This window comes from Candoia aspera, chromosome 4 (genome assembly GCF_035149785.1).
Source record: "Candoia aspera isolate rCanAsp1 chromosome 4, rCanAsp1.hap2, whole genome shotgun sequence".
NCBI classification, from domain to species: Eukaryota; Metazoa; Chordata; class Lepidosauria; order Squamata; family Boidae; genus Candoia; species Candoia aspera.
In genome coordinates, this window is record NC_086156.1 from 92,221,458 (window position 1) to 92,226,971 (window position 5,514).

At 38.6% G+C, this 5,514-nt stretch overlaps 1 pseudogene; it reads left to right on the forward strand.

Annotated features, from left to right (window-relative positions):
* The first annotated feature begins 1,734 nt into the window (after window positions 1-1,734).
* LOC134496654 (olfactory receptor 14A2-like) lies at window positions 1,735-2,303 on the forward strand (annotated as a pseudogene).
* Window positions 2,304-5,514: the final 3,211 nt, after the last annotated feature.

A 5,514-nucleotide genomic window follows, 5' to 3' on the forward strand; every position in this document is an offset into this window, starting at 1 on the left:
AAGATGATGGCTGAAAGTGAAGAGGAACTGAGGAGCCGTATGATGAAGGTGAAAGAAGAAAGTGCAAAAGCTGGCTTGCAGCTAAACCTAAAAAAAACCAAGATTATGGTAACCAGCTTGATTGGTAACTGGCAAACAAAGGGAGAAAATGTAGAAGAAGTGAAAAACTTTGTATTCCTAGGTACAAATATTACTGCAGATGCTGACTGCAGTCAGGAAATCAGAAGATGCTTAATCCTTGTGAGAAGAGCAATGACTAATCTCGATAAAATAGTTAAGAGCAGAGACATCACACTGACAACAAAGACCCGCATAGTTAAAGCAATGGTGTTCCCCATAGTAACATATGGCTGCAAGAGCTGGACCATGAGGAAGGCTGATAGAAGGAAGATCGATGCTTTGGAACTGTGGTGCTGGAGGAAAATTCTGAGAGTACCTTGGACAGCCAGAAGATCAAACCAGTCCATACTCCAGGAAATAAAGCCGGACTGCTCACTTGAGGGAATGATATTAAAGGCAAAGCTGAAATACTTTGGCCACATAATGAGAAGACAGGACACCCTGGAGAAGATGCTGATGCTAGGGAGAGTGGAAGGCAAAAGAACAGGGGCCAACCAAGGGCAAGGTGGATGGATGATATTCTAGAGGTGACGGACATGTCCCTGGGGGAGCTGGGGGTGTTGACGACCGACAGAAAGCTCTGGAGTGGGCTGGTCCATGAAGTCACAAAGAGTCGGAAGCGACTAAACGAATAAACAGCAACAACAAAGAAGGTAAGAACCTTCCAAAGGACAAGTTTTACTACACACCAGGAGAATTGCCTTCTAAGCTGGATGAAAGTAGTTTTATATAAGTGTAAGGATTAAAAAGAAAATATTCATTTTATGAAAAACAGCAAAAGGGAGACCAGAATGTGGATCTTGGAAGGTTAAGGGGCTAGATGGACTTGTAGAAATATTTCCCGTGGGGTATTTAAAAATTTATAAAGACTTTATGAAGATTTTGAAATTAATTGGAAGAAATCCCCCTATGAGAAAGTTTTGCTGGCTGGAAAATAAACAGATGATAAGAGGAAACTTGAAGGCTGACTAGAGGGAACCAGAGAGAACAAAAGATTATAATTAAAGGAGAAGAGACTTCATAATAAGGTGGAGCAACACTATTTGGCTTTAGAAGAAACTAAGGCTATTTGGGAACAATACACTCTGGGCCTTGGATACAGCCATTCCTTCAAATGTGTAGTCCTCGTTTAATTGCAGTAACACTTTTTCCTATTTTTTTCCTTTCTGCTCTAAGTATGTATCAAGTCGTAGCTTCACTGTTTTCTCTAATGTATTTCTCACTTCAGATTCCTTGCAGGCGAGGCGTTCATTTTGGTCATAACTTAAACATGAATAATGAAACCACAGTGCCTTACTTTCTGCTCCTGGGATTCTCAAAAGATCGGCACCTGCAGCTTCTCCATTTCTTCTTATTCTTCATATTATACCTGGCAACTGTAACAGCAAATCTTATCATCATTACTGCAGTAGCTTTTCACCATCACCCACACAGCCCCCTGTACGTCTTTCTAATGAATTTGGCGGTGCAGGACCTGGGCATTGTTTAAGTCATTGTTCCCAACTCCATGATTAATTCTCTCATGGACACCAGACACATCTCTTACTTTGGTTGTGTTGCTCAGGTTTTCTCTTTGCCTGCTTTGAAGCTTCTGATTTCTCCCTCCTGACTGTCATGGCCTATGATCGGTATGTTGCCATTTGCAATCCACTGCACTATGAGATGGTGTTGAATTGGAAAGCCTGCACCAAAATAATGATTCTGGTGTGGGTCGCAAGTCTTATGTATGGAATATTCCATACCACTGCTACCTTTTCCATCCCTTTCTGTTGCAATGTTATCAACCAGTTTTTCTGTGAAATTCCGCTATTGCTAAAGTTATCATGCTCTGGATTCAATCTAGTTGAAGTTGCATTTCTTGTGGCCAGTATCACTGCAGGATTAGGTTGCTTTATTTTTATCATTGTCTCTACACTATGATCTTCAAGGCAGTTTTCAGAATCCCTTCTGTGAAAGGAAGGCAGAAGACTTTTTCTACTTGTTTTCCCCACCTTATTGTATTTTCAATGTTTTTTGTAACAGTATGCTTGGCCAACCTGAGACCTCCCTCTAACACCCCAATGTACTTAGATTTCACATTAATTGCCCTATATTGTTTGCTTCCACCCCTGTTCAATCCAATCATCTATAGCATAAGACATAAGAATATCATATCTGTCCTGTCTAAATTATGGAGATTCTGATATCTTCTTTTGACAATATTTTCAGTCCTATTTTTCATCACATTGAACTTTCTGTTTCTTTTATCTTTCTCTTTCTGAGGAAAGGAAATAAATTTCCAAGGAAGACACAGCTGAGATAGAAGTAGAGCTATGAGTTGCTTTAGCACGTCTTGAGTGACACAAGTTGAAAACTAACATTCCAGGTTTTAGTATCAAGATGAGATATAATGATGAGCTAATTCCAAACTTCAGTTCTTCTTGGAGAATTGAGCTCTTGTTTCTGCTGAATAATGGCAGTCTGTCATTAGGGAACAAACCAAATTATGCATTATCTTTGTGTAAATGGCAAGAGATCCTTGTGCAAATATTTGTGCAAATAAGGTGTTTTTTTTTTTTTTCCCTATGCATACCCAGGGTCTTTTAACATCTTAAAGAGGAATTTAGTTGGGAAATGTATTACTGGAGTTGGTTTTATATATCACACTATGTATTGTTCATTTAACAAGTGATTATTGAGTAGGTCATAATTTCCTGAGATCCCAGATCATAGTAAGACATAAAACAGGATTATACAAACTGTATTTTGACTAGATCGGCAATTTACAAACCAAAGGAAAAGGAACTAGAGAAACAAAAGAAATATGCTTAATAAAGCTATAATTGTGACAGACAGATACTACTCCTCTTGAAATCATCAAATAAAAGACAAATTAAAATACTGGGAGTTTCAACTGAGATTTTATTGTCCTTGGGAAGAGATCAAGAGATGATGCTTCTCAGACAAAGATTTTCAAGAATTTCAAACAAAATTACAGCAAGATTTCACTAAGGGCTCAAATGGGTGACATAATTTTTTATTTTAAGCCAGCAGTATACTGGGATCAATATACAAGACATTTATTACAGTCATGTACTGGTTCAAACCTGGGTGATGAGGGTGGGGAGAGGAGTGAAAGACATAAAATAAAAACCACATTAAAACCCATTAATTATAAACCTGATGTGGTTAAGAAATTTTACAAACAATAAAACACAATCTAGCCAAGTTACAAAAAATATGATTGCACTGATTGGATAATAGCAACTGTAAATAAAATGATTCTGGGTGGCCTGGAAATCTGAGTGGATGGGGTATTATTAACTGTAACAGGGCATTTTTGTAATAGGTCTTGTACTATGTATGAAAGATGGTTACGATTATATAGATTTAAAGAATTATGTGTAAATGGTGTTTTGGGAGCCACTTTGTGTCAGCTTGTTGGTAAGCATATTTTGTGTTGTATTTTTTGATATATATTGTATTTTAATTCTCTTCGCCAACCAGATTTGATTTGGGGAGGTGGGCAGACATATAAATTGATGTGTGTTTCTGGGAGTTGTCTCACTGTGTTTGAACATCTCTTTCTTACTTCCAGAGAATAGCTTCTTGAGCACTCATTCATAGAGGCTGGCTCTAACACTTTTGTGGCCTTCTTTAAATTTTGTTACAACCTTTAACCTTAACCCCAGGAATGAATTCTTATTTCCTGATATGTATTAATGACTTTTCAAAATAGGATTTGTCCTCTCAACATAAAGGAAAGATGATAAAGAAATGCTGTGTGGCAGTGGTTGATGAAATGCAAGGGCCATGTGGCACAATAAGATGGTGCCACGAAAAGGCTTACACCACCAAACAGAAAAGAAGAGACATTATATACTTCCAGAAGACAACACATTGAAGGGTAACCACATACACAAATATGTATGCGCACATACAGAGACACACACTATGTGTGGCTACAACCTAGTAAAAAAGTGACTTAAAATCCTCAGAGGAATAAAACATAGAGTTTCACTGACTTCCCAAAAGGGGAAATCAATTGGATGCAAACGGGGATTCTGTATTAAATGGGATGGAGAAGTGGACAACCAATGCTATCAAGTTAAATTCATCACCAAAAGATACTTCTAAAAACTTGTCAAAGATTATGATGAAGTATTTTCACACATCATGAGGAGATGACTTTTGAAAACCCCTTCAAATGGAACCAAGGTATGAGGAATGGGAGAATGAACCCGTAATCAAGTATTCAGTGGGCCCTTTTTTCCAACATGGAAAAGGTTGAATAGCAATCATTGATATCTTTCGCTTTCTCAACTTTGTCTTATTCTGTGGTACAGGAGTATTTGACAACGTATTTCTTCTACCTGACTTTATTTAACAAAATCTTTTGTTTACCAAAACAAACAAACAAACATACAAACAAAATGGGATGCGAAGAAGCAATTTCTAGAATGGCCAAATATTTAATATGTATTAGACCTCATAAGCATTTGAAGAAAATAAAAATGGTGGGATATCCTGGAGAATACAAGTAGAAGGAGTAGCGAGAACCAAACTCAAACATTTATCTGCTGTAATGATTGCCTATTCAAAATCACTATCAGACTCACACAAGGCTTTCATGGATATCTGATTTAATAATGAAGAGTATGCAGGATCACAAGCAAAACTGAGAACAGTAAAAGTGTGGGGTGTCTCCCAGTAAAAACCCAAAAAGTTTCCAGTCCCTCCCCCCAGAGTCAGTATAATTCCATTCCCTGCAGGTGCCCCTAACGGTTTCTGCCAATCATCAGGAAATGTCCTTGACCAGTCAAGATAACCAAACTGTCATGAGTAAGGATGGCGAGCAGGGGGCTCCCACCCAGACTGTCAAGCACATGCGTAGCACTGAGGAACTGTTCAGCCATTCAAAGAGACACAGATCGGGACCGCCTTAACCTTTGGGGTTTATATGGCTGGGTTTTCCCACGCTTCCTCAGTTTGTTAGGATTCTTGTTAAGTACTACTAATAAATATTAGAGACCAAGTCATTGTCTCAGTGTGTTTCCTGGTAATCAGGACACAAACATGCATTCTTCACTCCTTGCATCGCAGCCTGGTACAAGGGAACAGGAGCAGCCCCCTCCCATACAGCAACTTGTGTCAGCACCAGCATGGCATAGGAACATGTTACAATGTTTTCCAGGAACATTGGAACAGGGACTATGACATTCTGCCCCCCTGAAAGAAAGAACACTAAAAAAAAGAAAAGAAGGTTAATGTCAGGAATACAAATTAAGCATGCAGTTTATCAGGATAGGCAAGATGAAAGTGGTTGATTAAATCAGGAGCATTAATGTGGCAGGCAGGCACCATTCAGGATGAGGGAAATGTTTCCAGTGTATGAGATATTGCAGGGAGCCTTGA